Consider the following 14,724-nt stretch of genomic DNA (forward strand, 5'->3'; position numbering starts at 1 on the left):
ATGAAGAACGGTCTAGGCCCGAAACGTCAGCTTTCCTGCTCCTCTGATGCTGCTTAGCTTGCTGTGTTTATCCAGCTCTACACCTTATCTGAATTTTTCTAGCCTGTCCTTATAGCTCATACCCTCTAATCAAGACAGCATCCTTGGAAACCTCTTCTGCACCCTCTCCAAATCTCCACATCCTTCCTGCAATGTGACGACCAGAACTGAATGCAATACTCTAAGTGTGGCCTAACCAAAGTCGTATAAAGCTGCAGTCACAGGACACCAGGTAATGGTCCAACAGGTATATTTAAAATTTCAAGCTTTCAGAGTGTTGTTCCTTTGTCAGGTGATTTTGAAAGAGGTACACAGGCACAGAATACCTCCATTACACCTGACAAAGGGGCAGTACAGAGAAAGCTTGTGATTTTAAATAAACCTCTTGGATTATGACCTGGTATTATGTGACTTCCGATATCCACCCCTCCCCCCAAGCCCAAGAGCGGCATCTCCATATTATAAAGCTGCAAAATGACATCCTGACACTTGTACTCAATTCCTTGACCAATAAAGGCAAGCTTGCCATATACCGTCTTTACAAACCTATCTACTTGCATGGCCACTTTCCGGGAGCTGTGGACTTGGTCCCAAGATCGCTCTGTAAATCAATGCTGTTCAGAGTCCTGCCTTTAACTGTACAGTTTTCCTTAACATTTGATCTCCCAAACTGCAGAACCTCACACTTACCTGGATTATACTCCATTTGCCATTCCTCTGCCCATATCTGCAACTGATCGATATCCCGCTGTATCCTTTGACAAACTTCTAAACTATCCACAACTCTACTGATCCTTGTATTGTCTGCAAACTTCCCAAGACACACATCTACAATTTCATCTAAGTTATTTATATACATCATAAACAGCAGAGGTCCCAGTACAGATCCTTGCAGTCTTTTGAGTGATTAGAAATGGTCAATCAATGATTTTCTTCGCCACTGATACCTGTATCACTTGAATAAACATCTTAAAATGTGTCCTTCTCTTTTCCAGCCAACCTAATGACAATTGTGATTCTCTCCAGGGGAAACTGTGGCCTCTCTTCCAGTGTGACTCGATATTTAGTAGCAATGGCGGTGGCAGATCTACTGGTTGTTATCAATTATGTGATACTGACTCAAATTAGGGACTCTTATTTCCCAAATAATTTCCTCTTCCTGACTCCTTTCTGTTCTTTACAAACTGCTCTGAATCATGCTTCCACCGACATTTCAGTCTGGCTAACAGTTGCATTCACTTTTGACCGCTTTGTTGCCATTTGTTGCCACAAACTGAAGACTAAATATTGCACCGAGAGAACTGCTGTCACTGTTATAGGAACTGTCTGCCCAATCTTCTGCTTAAAGAACATACCGTGGTATTTTGCATATGAAGGCACCATTACAACTGGCCTGATAACATGGGGTTGTAATAGAAAACTTGAGTATTATACTGTAGCTGCTTGGATAGCATTTAATTGGATTCACAGGTGGTTGACACCATTGATTCCAATATTTCTGATATTTCTCTTCAATGCTTTCACCGTAGGACACATTTTGGCGGCGAGTAAGATCCGCAGGAGACTCAAAGCTGGCCGGAATGATAGGGATCAAAGTGATCCCGCGATGCAGAGCAGGAGGAAGTCTGTCATCTTGCTCTTTACAATATCCAGCTACTTTATAATCCTCTGGGTGTCATATGTTGTCTATTTTGTGTTACTCCGCATTACAAGCCATTATTACTCAATAGGTTTCAATGATCCGATGTATATTGCAGATCAAACCAGTCACATACTGCTCCTTTTGAGTTGCTGCACAAACACATGTATTTATGTCATAACCCAAAGTAAATTTCGAGAGCAGCTGACCAATGGGGTGAAATATCTGCCGACGATCATCTTTAAAAGCCTTAAATAAAGATCAAATCAAAGTAATTCCCAGAATTATGTCTCATTTGTATCATACAACTCAGCATAGAGTGTTTGAATGTTTTATTTAATCCTAACAGAATTCTGTGGAATTCTCCAAATGTAATAATGGAGGAATCCACCTGGTTTTTTGATTTCCAATCTAGGTACGAATCAACAATATAAGATAGCTACTAAAATAAAACAACAAGGATATTGAATGGTTATAATCGGGTTAATAGAGTCATAGAGATCTGCCGAACAGTTTGGCCGTCACATCCATGCCATTCAAAAACAACCACCTAACTTTTCTAATCCAAGTAATAGTTTATAACATTGGAGTGTGAATCATTTCTGCACAATCAGGTACACTCGTGAGGTTCAGGTTGAGCTGCAGAGCTTATGAAATGAAATTAAGAATAAACAAAGAAAATAGGAAACACAAACTGTATGAGTATTACAAGTCGAACATCTGAACAAATCTATCTATCTGTCTATCTGTATATCTATCTATCCATGTGCCTGTCTACCTGTCTGTCTATCTTTCTATCTATCTATCTATCTGTCTGTCTGTCTATCTGTCTGTCTATCCGTCTATCCATCTATCATGCAACTGAATATTTTAACCAAATATCACAAAACTCATTTATCCTCTGTCCTCATCATAGCTCACTGTCAATGCTATTACTTTTGCCAGATTAAAGTCACCGGGAGATTTCTCTCAATCAGTATCAACTTCCAACTGCAGTTTATTTCAGTGTGATGGTAACTATTGCCTCTTTTTGAGCTTATTCAATTCATTTCTTTGACCCAACCAGAAATAATCCAATTCTCTTCATTTGGTGAGTGGATTTGTGGATGACCCGAGTCTTGCAGTTTCTGGGTTTAAACTAACCCTGCAGCAACAAGTGCACCCACTATTCTCAACTGTTGCAATATATGAAACAAATCATCAGTGTTAAATATGATTTTAACAATGAATACCAAGGAAATGAAACTGTGCTTGTTTGAATTCTGGGGTCTTAAGCAAACTAATTTAAAGTGATCATCTAAATACTTTTAAAGGTTATTATATTTCCCCCCTCCTACCAGGCAATGCATTAGCAACTCCCACCAACCTCTGTGTGAAAATGTTTTTCCTCATATCTTCTCTAAACCTCCAGCCCTTCATCTTCAAAGTGTCTTCTCTTGTTATTGACCTTTCAACTGAGGGGATAAACTGCTTTCTGTTCATCAGGTCCACGCCATTCATCATGTTAGACACCTCGAACAGATCCACCTCTTCTCTGCTCCAATAAAAACAACCCAAGCTTATCCAGTCTCTCATTAACATCCTGGTGAATCTCCTTTGCACCCTCTCTAATGCAGTCACATTCTCCCTCTGGTGTGGTGACCAGGACTGCACCCAGTACCCCAGCTGCAGCCTAACCTTATTCTTGGACAGCTTTAATATGACCTGCCTGCTCTTATAATCTATGTCATGACTGATTACAGCAAGTGTTCCACATGCCTTTTTAACCACACTATTAACCTTCCTGTCACCTTCAGAGATTTGTGGAGAACACCCCCAGATCCCTCTGTTCCTTCAACCCTCTTAGTTCCTTGCCATTGATTGAGTACTCCTCTTGTTCCTTCTTCCAAAGTGCATCATTTCACATTTATCAAGATTAAATTAAAATTCCACCACTGATCTGTCCGTTTGAAAAATCCTTATGTCGCCTCCAATAACCTAACACCTTCCCCGTCACTGTCAACTACCTGGCCAGTCATTGGTATCTTTGTACTATCTTTGCTGCACATCGGACTCCATTCACACAAACAGCCTACTACTACCACCCTGTGTCTTCTGTCATTAAGCCAATTTGTTAAGTTATCCTGGATCCCACGAGCTTTCATGTATTTAATCAATTTCCTTTGTGAGACCTTGTCAAAAGCCTTTACATCAGCTACATTTATTGCCCAACCATCATCCAAACTTTTGGTCTCCTCTTTGAAAAATCCCATTCGATTTGTTAGGCATGATCTCTCTCTGACAAAGCCATGCTGACTATCCCTGATCAAACCTCGCCTCTCGAAATGGAGATTAATTTTCAACTTCACTGTTTTCTCGAATGATTGCCCTACCACTGAGATTAAACTGAGGAGGAATGGTACAAACATGTGTTCAGATGTCAAGGCTATCTCAGTGCAAAGAAAAACTGACCCAAAACCTGTAAGAAACACAAGGTGAATCATTGTTTGACAGTCTATTTTAAGAAGACTATAGACCAGAAGTAGCTCATTGTGTCCATTGAGTCAGTTCTGCCATTCAACGAGATTATGACTGTTCTGATAATCCGCAACTTCAGTTTTCTGCCATTTCCCACAAATCTTGTTCCCATTACTGATGAAATCCAGTTAATCTTAACATTGAATATACTTGATGACCCAGTCTTGACAGATCTCTGTGGTAAAGAATTCCACAGATTCACTACCCTCTGGGAAAAACAATCGCTCCCCATCTCCATTTTAAAATGAAACCGGGATTACATCCTCTTGTCCTAGGCTGTCCCATAATGGGAAACAAGCTTTCTGTATATACCCTGTCACGCCCCCTAATAATCTTATATGCTTCAATAAAACCTCCCTTCGTTCTTATAAACTCTAATGAGTACAAGACCAAGCTGCACAATAATAACCAAAAGAACTGTGAATGCTGTAATTCAGGAACAAAACAGAAGCTGCCGAAAAAGCTCAGCAGGCCTGGTAGCATCTGTAAAGAAAAAATATCTGAGGAAGGGTCACTGGATCTGGAACATTAACTCTGATATTTTTTTCTTCACAGATGCTGCCAGACCTGCTGGGCTGAGCTTTTCCAGCAACTTCTGTTTTTGTCCCAAACTGCTGAATGTTTCCCCCTATCATTTCATTAAAGAACAAGTAAAGGTAGACTATATTCATTTTTTTTAAAAAAAGATGTTTCAATATCCAGAGAACTGGTTGACTCAGTTCATGTGTCACACAAGCAAGTCAAAAATCAAAATGTATGTTACCTTTCACCAAAAAGAGGTTCGAGCACAGGTGTGTAAAAGCTGAAGTTGCCTTCACCCTTCTCTCTCATAGTGAGAAACAGACAAGTGAATTCAACTGGATGATCACCATACAGCAAACAAGGAGGCAGCATGGAGTGAGAGTGGTTAGCTTTGGTACCTCCCAGTGTTGGGAATGCGGCTTCTCCTCCAGCCTTGAGTCTGTGTTGATTTTGTACATTCTCCCTGTGTCTCTTGTTTACTGCTGGGTGCTCTGTTGTCCTCCCACAGTCCAAAAATGTGCAAACTAAGTGGATTAGCCATGTGAGGTTAGGGGAATGGGCCTGGGTAGGATGCTCTTCAGTGGGTCAGTTCAGACCTGATGGGCACTGTAGGAATTCAAAGGAATGAGGTTGAGAAGGCTACCTCATACCTGCATGAGAATTGAATCTGTGTTATTAACATTATGAAACATGCATCCAGCCAAACTGAACTAACCAACTACCGGAGACAAGTCACTGACTTGTTACAAATATGCAGAGCCTTGATGTGAACCCCAAAGTGTGGTTTTGTGTAACTTCCACCAAGCCTGCACATTTTTGGACTTTGGGTGGAAACCCACAAAGAGACAGGGAGAGTGTGCAAACTCCAACAGAATGGAACTGAACCCAGAGGCCCCGATGCTATGAGACAGCAGTGCTAACCACTGACCCACCGTACCACTATCCTGCCACTGTGCCTCATAATTTGATATATCTCAACTAAAGTTTCAGCTGGGGATTGATTTGGTAACAACGGTAATCATTTGGATGTTTTAAGATTGCTACGGTTAAGGATAAGACTGCTGTTTGGGCAAAAGTGCCAACTGCAACAGTTTTAGGCATTAACTGGAGAAATCCAACAAGGAATGGTACAATGCTGGATCTGCTTGTGGGCAAAGATGCCAGTCAATTGGTCGATATGGCAAATGGGGGAACATTTAGCCAACAGTGACCACAACATGGTAGAGTTCACATTTCTTCTGGATAAGGAGAAAGATGGCCTGCAAAAGATAGCTTTGGATTAGTGGAAGGCAGATTTAATGAAAATAAAGCAGGACCTGGCCGCAGTAACTTGGGAATTGTTCCTTGTAGTTAATTCTGTGGTGGAGAAATGGTGACATTCAAAGACATGCTGAGGCGAATATAGGTCCAACGTTTACCCTTTAAGGGGAATCATCGGAGTAATGAGTTCATAGAACCCTAGATGTCTGTGACAATTCAGGACTGGATAAGGAAGAAGACTCGGGCTTCTAGCAAGTTCAAAGGGAACAATTCAGCTACCACCCTGCAGGAATACAGAAAGTGCAGGAGGGAACTTGAGAAAGCAATGAGAAGAGCAAAAAAGGAAGCATGAAGAAGGACTTGCTAACAAATTGTGGGTGAATCCCAAAAGATATTTTATAAATACATAAAAGTAAGGAGATTAACTCGGGAAAGAGCAGGGCCAATCAGGCACCAAGGGAGCAAGCCATATGTGAAGCCACAAGATATTGAAAGTATGTTGAATGAATACTCCTCTTTGGTTTTCACTCTGGAAAGGGAGAACGTAAGTATGGAATGCAGGAAAAAGGCCTGTGAGAAACTTGCACAGTTTGACAGAGGAAATGGGAAGGTATTGGGGGCTCTGTCGGGTTTAAAAACAGAGCAATTCCCTGGCCTGGATGAATTGCGTCCCAGGCTACTGTGGGAGGCGAGGCAGGAAATTGTCAGGGCTCTGACACAAATTTTTAACGCCTCTCTGACAATAGGGGAAGTGCCAGAGGCATGGAGAACAGCTAATGTGGTTCCAATTTTTTAGAGAGGTGGTAGAGATGAACCATGAAATTACAGCCCTGTGAGTCTCACGTCAGTGGTAGGGTGGCAGGGTGCGGGGGAGGGGGGCGCGGAGGTAATGTTGGTGTTACACAGAGGGCTGGCCAGGCCACAAGTGCAGGACTATGTGCGGTTCTGGTCACCTGACCACAGGAAGGATGTGATAGCACTCGAGGGGGAGGAAGAGGAGGTTCACCAAGATGTTGCTTGGAATGGAGAAATTGAGCTATAAGGAGGGTCTGGATCAGCTTGGATTGTTTTCTTTTAAGCAGAGAAGACTGAGGGAGGACGTGATCATGGTGTATAATATTCTAAGGGTTATAGACAGGGGGCATAGAGTGCTGCTATTCCCTTTGGGTGAGAAGTCAATCAAGAGAGGGCATAGTTTTAGGGTAAGTAGTCGGAGATTCAGAAGGGATTTGGGAAAAATCTTTTTCATTCAGCAGGGGGTCAGAATCTGGAATGCACTGTCTGGGAAGCTAGCAGAGGCCAGAAACCTTACAAAAAAATGGATCAACACTTCAATTATTCTAATATTCAAGGATATGGGACAAGTGCAGGAAATTAGGATTAGCACACTTTTAGTGGTAGTTACTTTTGGAGCAGACTTCATGGACTGAAGGGCCTTTTCTGCCCTGTATCAATCTATGAATCTCTTAGATTGGGTGGCTGTTAGAGAGTAAATCCATGTCAGAGATCTGGGAATCTTTTAAAGGCCAGTTGATCAAAGTTCAAGACTGTCATGGACCTGTGATGATGAAAGACAAGGATGGCAAAATTCAGGAATCTTGGATGAGAAGAGATATTGGAATTTTATTCAAAAAGAAAAGGGAAGCATAAGTAAGGTTTAGGACACTGACATCAAACAAGGCACTTGAGGAATATATGTGAAGCAGAAAATAAACAAGAAATTAGGAGGGCTGGAAGAGACCACAGTATGTCCCTGGCAAGTAGAATGAAGATGAATTCCAAGGAATTTTATACATATATTAGGAGCAAGATGGTAACTAGGGGAAAAGTAGGTTCACTCAAAGACAAAGGAGGGGATTTATGCATGGAGCCAGAGGAAATGGGTGAGGTCCTTAAAAAGTACTTTGCACTGTGATTTGCTATGGACAACGGTAAGATTAGGGCGGGTATGCTGATATTTTAAGGTATGTTGACATTTAAGGGCTATTGATATTATGAAGGAGGAAGTATTGGATGTGTGAAAAATATTAAAGTAAAACGTCCCTGGTCCCTGGTTGTATCTCAAGATACTGAAGAAGGCAAGGGATGAGATTACTGGAGCTGTGACAATTACCTTTCCATCATCTTTAGCCACAGGAAAGGTCCCAGAAGACAGAAGAATAGCCAATGTTATTCATTTGTTTAAGAAAGGCAACAAGGAAAATCCAGAAAATTATAGGCCTGTCAGCCTTACTTCAGCGGTCGGGAAATAATTGGAGTAGATGATTAAGGATAGGATTTTGTTGTATTTGGAAACTTATGGGCTTAATAGGGATAGTCAACATGGCTTTGCGCAGGAAAGGTCTTGTCTCACAAATTTGATTGAGTTTTTTGAGGAAGTGACAAAGATGATTGTTGAGGGTAGGGCAGTGGGTGTTGTCTGCATGGACTTTAGCAAAACATTTGACAAGGTCGCTCACAGTAAGCTGTTCCAGAAAATTAAGGTCAGAAATCACACGACACCAGGTTATAGTCCAACAGGTTTATTTGAGAACATAAACTTTCAGAGCCTGAGTCCTTCTTCAGGTGTTAATGAGAGAGGTCGCATCAGACACAGAATTTGGAAGTAAAAGATCAAAGGGTCACTCCAATGATGAGGATGTATTAAACAAACCTAAGATGCTGTTAAATCTTTAATCAGTTAGAAGGTTTTAATTGATTAACAAGTATGTATAAATCCCCAAATTCCTCTCAAGTCACAGTCCTGAGAGAACTAAAGGCTTTATTAGTGTAAAGATGAGGCAACATTTTAGGCCAGAAAATGCATATTAGGAGTGGGACCATGTTTAGAATCTGTTTGTGTTTTAGTTTGGAGTCAGGCTGGTTTTATTTCTACAGAAGGAATTTATAAAACTTCACATTGACTGGCTGTCTATAAATTGTGTGCACTTTGAACAAAATGAAATGAATCTGCAAATACAAATTCACCCCATAGATTCACGTGTGTGTGTGTGTGTGTGTGTGTGTGTGTGTGTGTGTGTGTTTGTTTTTGGGGGAGAGGGGTGGGAGTGCTCCACGGCAAGGTGGCAAATTGGGGACCAAACTGGTTTGGTCATAGGAGACTGCAGTTAGTTTTTCTGTCTGGATGGGTGTATTTCTGAATGGAGTTCTCTGCCCAGGAGTGTTCCATAAGGATCAGTACTGCGACTTCTGCTGCTTGTAATACATATATAAATGGCTGAGATGGAAGTGTAGGTGATACTATTAGTAAGTTGCAGACAACACGAAAATTGCTGAATTTGTGAAAGCTTGTGAATTGAGGAAGCTCGTCAAAGGTTACAGCTCGATATAGTTGTTACGAAGTGAAGGTCAACTTCCCCACTAAGATATCTGAAAGCAAAACACCCAGAGAAGCTCGCCTCGGCTCATAATCTGTTAAAGAAAGTTTGAAAAGTGGTATAGCCTGCCTCTCACCCACCCAACCCCCAGTGAATTATAAATGAAAAGTTCAATGAAATGGACTCTTGACAGTCACTCTATAATCAGCAGGTAACAATTTATTTATCTAACTCTAACAGTGAACAAATTAACAGAACTTCGAACAAACTGAACAATTCTCTTCACTACTAACTATTCCCAAATAAAACAAAGTTATAATTGTATGCCATGCTAATAGATACAAGTCCCACTTGTATAAACCAAGCTAATAATAATTTTAAAAAATGAATTAAAGCATAATCTCTCAATATTACAGTCAGGAATGCCTTCCTCCATCAAAATCTTGTGTCAGGAATATTAGCTAAGAGTGCCATAGTACCTTTATTTAGATGGTGCTCACTCTGAGATCTTCGGGATTTCTGTGAGGGCCAATGATTTTCACTTTCTTTACGGCTGATGGCTGTTAAGAGCTGTCTTTTTAACAGGTGGCAGTTTGCTCGAACAGTGATTTTCAAATGCCTGCTTCTTTTATATCCTTGACGACCTATTAATTTCTTATAACAGGATTGGCTCGAAGTTGTCAAAACCATGAGATTTAAATTTAATTGGGCTTTGGTATACAGGACCTGTTTTAAATTAATCAGTGAAATTGAAGAACCTGTTGTTTTAGTAAAAATGCTGCTTTGCCTGTTAATAGTATAGCATTTTGATAAAATGTTTCAATTTCAAGAACTCTATGCATCTGCTGCTCCCTGCAGACATTTTATTTCTCCAAAAAAAAACTCCCTTTAAAGGGACTATGCACTCTTCCCCACCATCATTTTACAAACAAATTATACCGTGCTGCCTTCCAATCCACAAGTACTATACTAACTTCACAACACCTTTCTCCTTAGGAAAAAATGAACCATCAATATGAAAAGATGGCTTCACTTATTTTTCTTCTAAATCTTAACGCCATTATTACTAGGTACATAGGTCACTAATCTAGAGTTACATATTTCACGCTAATTCTATACACACATGTATATATAACACTGAACACTACCGTGTCCATCTTATATACAAATTTTCCTTTAAACCCGTGATAATGCATCTGCGATAACATTTTCACGACCTGCAACATATACAATCTGCGAATTAAACGCTTGTAATGTATGACTTCGATGAAATAGTCTGGTGTTCTTGTCTTTAAATCTTTCCAAAAATGTCAAAGTGTTGTGATCAATGTACTCAACTCTCCGATACGTTGAGTGTAACATAAATAATAAAATGTTGTAAGGCCAATACCAAACTGAATAACCCCTTTTCAATGGTTGAATATTTCCTTTGGTGGGTATTGAGTTTCTTTGAAAAATAACTGATTGGCCTTTTAATTCTGCAATCATTCTCCTGCAACAACAAAGCTCCAACTCCTACATTGCTTGTGTTGACGGTGACTTTAAAGGTTTTCAAGAAATTTGGCGCAAGTAAAACTGGTGCGGTGACTAACACTGATTTTAAATTCTCAAATGTCTCCTGTCATTGTTCTGTCTACTGAACTTTCATGTTCTTCTTTAACAAATCCATAACAAATCCGTTGCTACTACACTGCTAAAGTTTGTTAGAAACTTTCTGTAGAATCTGCTCAGTCGCCAAAATCGTAGCACTTCCTTCTTTGAGGTTGGTCTTGGGAATTCCTCATTGGCCTTCATCTTCATGTTCCTCAGTGCCATCTTTCCATATCCCATATCATATCTGAAGAATGTGACTTCCACCTTCGTGAATTCTGTTTTTGCCAATTTATGACCAACTTTGCTTTCCGTAATCTCCCAAACAGCTCTGCCAAATGCGCCATGTGGTCTGTCCACGAGTGGCTAAAGATCACTAAGTCATCTCTATAGGTGGCATGGTTAGTCAATCCTGCCACAACTCTGTTCATAAGTCTTTGAAATGTGGCTGGCACATTTTTCATTCCAAAGGACATTTCTTCAAATTGATACTGCCCATTTAGGGTTACAAGAGCAGAAACTTCTTTCACTCTCTCCAACAAAGGTACTTGCCAGTAACCACGAACTGAGTCCAACTTTGTGATGTAAGTGGCTTGTCTAACTTTTTCCACGTTGTCCTGCAGCCTTGGAATTGGGTATGCCTCTGATCTAGTCATGGCATTGACCTTCCGATAATCTACGCAGAATCGTTGAGTACCATCAGGCTTGGGAAACAACAGAATCGGTGAACTTCACCTGCTTTGACTCAATTTGATGATGTCTTCGTGGAGCTCTGAGATGTGGAGTGGATAGAGCAAGCACCTCAAGGCACTGGACCAGTACCGCCAACTCTACCTGCACAAGACCCTGTGAATCCACTGTGAAGAAAGATGCACAAACACCATTATCCTCGAGCAGGTCAACATCCCCTGCATCAAGGCACTGACCACCCTTGATCGATTACAATGTGCTGGGCACATCGTCCCCATGAGCAACATGAGCAACCCCAAGAAAGAACTCTACTCCCAGCTTCAAAACAGCAGGGGAGTCCCAGGCGGACACAGGATGCGCTTCATTGATACACTCATGGCCTCAATGAGGGCATGTGGCATTCCAACAGATACCTGGGAATAACTGGTCCAAGACAATCCAAACTGGAGGAGGAGAATCGGGAAGGCGTTGAGCTCTTGAGTGAAAGTATTAAAGTTATGGAAGCTAACTACACCAATATTAAACAGAAACCATGGTAGGGAAATTGGGGGCAGCTGTTTCAGTGTAAATAAACATTTGGCATGTGGGAATCTTTTATGAGTGAGTTGATTAGCTTTCAGGACCAGCGTACCCCTACAGTGCAGAAAGAGGCCACTTGGCCCCTTTAGTCTGCACCAACCCTCCAAAGAGCATCATGCCCTGTTGTAACCCTGTACTTCCCAAGGCTAATTCACCTATTCTGCACATCCTTGGACACTATGGTCCAATTTAGCATGGCCAACCTGCTAAACTGTCCAACATTGAACTATTGGAGGAAAGTAGAACACCCAGTTAAAACTCACCCAGATACAGAAGAACACCGCAAACTCCACATAGACAGTCACGCAAAGCTAGTATCAGGTACTTGGCGCTGTGCAACAGTGGTGTTAACCACTGAAGCACAGTTCCACCTCATAAAGTTACAGATTTATTGTTGAGTTTAATTTCCACAAGCTGCTGTGGTGACAATTAAACCTGTGCCCTCCCCAGAGTATTTAGCTCTACCTTTCGATCACCACTGATACCACAGCCATCCAATGAAGGATAATGGTGGCAAAATTCAGGATCCTTGGATGGCAATGGAAGTTGTGATCTCAGCCAAGAAGAAAAATGAAGCGTATGTAAGATTTGGAAAACTGAAGGCTGACAGAGCCCTCAAAAAATACAAAGATAGCAAGAAAGAACTTAAGCAAGGTATTAGGAGGGCTAGAACAGATATAGAATGTAGAACAGTATATATCACAAGATGTTGTTCCGAACATGACGGCAAATTAAAGTAATCCCTTCTGCCTACCCTTTGTTCATATCCCTCCATTCCTTGTTTATTCATGTGCTTATCTAAAATCCCCTTTAACACCTCTATTGTATCCACCTCCATCACTACCACTGGAGGTATGTTCCAGGCACATACCACTCTCCATGTAAAAAACTTACCACTCACAAACCCTTTGAACTTTCCCCTTCTTACCTTAAAGGCATGTCCTCTAGAATTAGATCTTTCAACACGAGGGAAAAGATTTTGACTGTCAACCCTATCTATGTCTCTCACAATTTTAGAAACTTCTATCAGGTCTCCATTCAGCCTCTGCTGCTCATACCTTCTCATCGAGGCAGCATCCTGGTAAACCTCTTCAGCACCCTCTCTAAAACCTCCACATCCTTCCTGTAATGTGTTGACCAGAATTGAACACAATACTCTAAGTGCACCTAACCAAAGTTTTATAAAGCTGCAACATCACTTCCTGACTCTTGGACTCAGCACTCCAACCAATATAGGCAAGCATGCCACGTGCCTGCTTTAACACCCAACCTACTTGTGTTCCCACATTCAGGGAGCGATGGACTAAGACCCCAAAATCCCCCTTTACATCAATGCTGTTAAGTGTCCTGCCATTAACTGTATATTTTCCCTTAACATTGATCTCCCAAAGTGCAATCAAAGGGCATCTCCCAAAGGGTGTCTTGACAAATACATGAATGGGATGAAAATAGAGGAATATGGTTCCCGGAAGTGTAGGGGGTTTTAGTTGTAATGGGCAGCATGCTGGTACGAAAATCCATGTAAGCAACATCCACTCCTCTACCCTCATCGACCACCTTGATCACCTCCTCAAAAAAATGAAGCAAGTTAGTAAGACATGACCTTCCCGCACAAAGCCATGCTGACTCTCCCTAATTAGGTCATTTAGAAACACACCCACATCCACTTGTTCTACACATATTGCCCCTTTAGTCTCTCATAGTTCCCACACTTTCCCCAATAATCTTCTTGCACTTAATATACTTGTAAAAATCCTTGGGGATTTCCTTGACCTCATTTGCCAAAGACATTTCGTGACCCGTCTTTACTCCTAATTTCACTTTTAAGCAAACCCACGATCTTTACTTTTTAATGAGCTGAACCTGGCATATGCTTTCGTTTTTTGCTTCATCAAATTCTCAATACCCCTTGACATCCAAGATTCCCTGGACTTGCTGCCCGTGCTCGTCACTCTTATAGGAACACACTGGCGTTGAATTCTCACTATACTACTTTTAAAAGGCTCCCACTTTCCAAACGAAGATTCCCTGCCAATTAGCTGCTGCCATTCTGTTTGCCAGATCCTGTCTAATGATATTAAAACTGATCTTCCACCCATTTAGACACTTAACTTCTGCACTATCCTTATCCCTTTCCACAATGACGTTGAACCTTACAGAGTGATGGTCACTATCTGCAAAATGCTCATCCACTGAAACTTCAATCACTTCACTTGTTTCATTCTCGGGGATTAGGTGTAGTATTGCCCCATCTCTCATGGAATATCAACAGCACGGCACATAAAGCCCTTCTGGATGCATTTTACATAAATCCACACTGTCTAATCCTTTCACACTGATTCCTCAATGTGGTGAGAAGAGAGAAGTTGCAATGACTTGCATTGTAGAGTCAAAGTGTAATAATTAAGGAGATAGTAAGAACTGCTGATGCTGGAGTCTGAGATAACACAGTGTGGAGCTGGAGGAACACAGCAGGCCAGGCAGCATTAGAGGAGCAGGAGAGCTGACATTTCAAACCGAAACATCAGCTTTCCTGCTCCACTGATGCTGCCTGACCTGCTGTGTTCCTCC

This window comes from Rhincodon typus, chromosome 45 (assembly GCF_021869965.1).
Source record: "Rhincodon typus isolate 14 chromosome 45, sRhiTyp1.1, whole genome shotgun sequence".
Classification (NCBI taxonomy): domain Eukaryota; kingdom Metazoa; phylum Chordata; class Chondrichthyes; order Orectolobiformes; family Rhincodontidae; genus Rhincodon; species Rhincodon typus.